General features: G+C 27.1%; 1 non-coding gene across 1 annotated transcript; it reads right to left on the bottom strand.

The window, feature by feature from the left end:
• Window positions 1-991: 991 nt before the first annotated feature.
• Window positions 992-1,065, bottom strand: TRNAT-AGU (transfer RNA threonine (anticodon AGU)). The gene has a single exon. It is a non-coding gene; the product is annotated as a tRNA-Thr (tRNA).
• Between the last annotated feature and the right edge of the window lie 935 nt (window positions 1,066-2,000).

Here is a 2,000-nt window from a genome sequence, read left to right as displayed (position 1 = left end):
GTCTTCCATTATCATGCTATGGTATCATTTTATAATTATTATTACTTTAATTCGTTAAATTTTCGATATCGATATTTCGATATTTTAAAATATCGATATTTTAGGTCCGATATAATATCGATATCGATATTGCTATCCGATATCGATATCGATACCAATATAGATATTTTTCTTTCGATATCCCATCCCTAGCTGTTGGGCACATTCTTACTGGGTTGCTCTGGAGTCACACCGATTCTCTTAATGTGTACAGGAAATGATCTGAGAAGACCCCATAACAGTAATAAATTTGTGAAGTGTAAATAGTAATTGTTAATATGTAATGGTAATTGTAAATTTCTCACTTTGTAATTTCAACTGTATGGACATGCCAATTGGAATCTAATTTGTAAATCAAGTGTAAATGGCCCGAGTGGTCGAAACACTTAAATAAATACAAAAATAAAAAAAAGACATAATTATTTGTCCTACATAATAAAAAAAATACAAAACAACTTGTTTCCTAGTTATGAATTAACTCTAGATACTCATGTTTTAAAACTAATATGCTATTTTTTGACAGATATTGAGTTGGCCTAACCTTTCTAAATTAAACTCTAACCTTTCTCAAAATCTTATTTAATAATTTATCTATTTTTAAGTTTACTTTTTTCCCTTTCTTCTTTTTTAATAAATTTAACTTTTAACATCACTAGTGCATTTGATTTGGATAATCTTAAGACGAAATCGTTTGACTTTGAACCGGTTCTGCTATTGTTAATTGTTTTTCGAAATATAAGTTCTATATTTTAATATTTAATTAAAAATATATACCTATGTTGTGATATACGTATATTAATATTATATTGATTATTAATTATCATAAATATAATTTATATTATTGAATTTAAAAGATTTATTTAAAAAAAAAACTTAACAATCGTAGGAGGGGGTACGGAATGAAAATAAGTGGGTCAGAGCGGAATAGTTCGAACTAAATAACAAAAATCAAAGGCACCGGCGAGATTCGAACTCACGATCTCCTGTTTACTAGACAGGCGCTTTAACCAACTAAGCCACGGCGCCTGTTTTTCGGGGGCACTCACTCACAATCAACATAAACGATAATTGTAATAATCATATTGTTTATTTGAAAAATCAGTGCCATAAAACGATTTTTTTTCATAGTGCTTTTTCATCCATTTTCATTTCTTAGAGAAAAAAATTGTGATATTTTCTCTTTCAATATTTATCGTATTAAAATTTATTTTTAGCATAGTTTCATTAACTAAAAATAATTCTAACCAAATGATAAAAAATGAATATAACAAGAAATATAAGATATTTTGCCAGCGAACTGAGTAATAGGCACACTTTTCTGTTTAAAGTGTTTTCACTTTTCTGTATTGTGCCTCTTATTTTCCAAACAAATGATATAAAGTTAAGTATTCGACCAACGAAATGACCTATAAATATAAATTGCAAAAATAAAGCAACTTTTAAAAGGGGAAACTTTCATCAATCAAATTCCATGTTATTAATGTTTGGATTTATTTAATTACTAAATATACCAGTAAACGATATACTCGTGGAAATAATGATACTAATAATAACAATTATTGCATTTTTGTATTTATCCAAAAATATAATTTTAAGAAATGACTCTAAAACAAAATGTTTTCGATTTAAAAGTGGTTTCACACTTTTCCCGAAGAAAAGTGAATGAGATCGCAAACAATTCGTCAACTTCTATATTGACAGTGGAATAATTGGAATTCCCAAGTATAAAATACAAGAATGCACGAAAATAGTTTTGAAAAGATTAACTAAAGTTCGCTTATATCGTTTAGTTCAATATATTATAAAGTTCAAAATCACAAACATAATTCTGACGCATGGAACCTAAAAGTTTAGTTTTAAATGAAAATACAGATAAGAAATGTAGAAACAAAAAATTTCATCTATATTTATTTCAAAGGAAAATCCTGTCACTTCGCCTATTCAAAAAAAAGAAAAGATTA

Source organism: Halyomorpha halys, unplaced genomic scaffold (genome assembly GCF_000696795.3).
Source record: "Halyomorpha halys isolate HHAL.00 unplaced genomic scaffold, Hhal_1.1 Scaffold560.1, whole genome shotgun sequence".
Lineage (NCBI taxonomy): Eukaryota > Metazoa > Arthropoda > Insecta > Hemiptera > Pentatomidae > Halyomorpha > Halyomorpha halys.
Note: the sequence above shows the minus strand (reverse complement) of the source record. Positions and strands in the feature narration are given on the sequence as shown.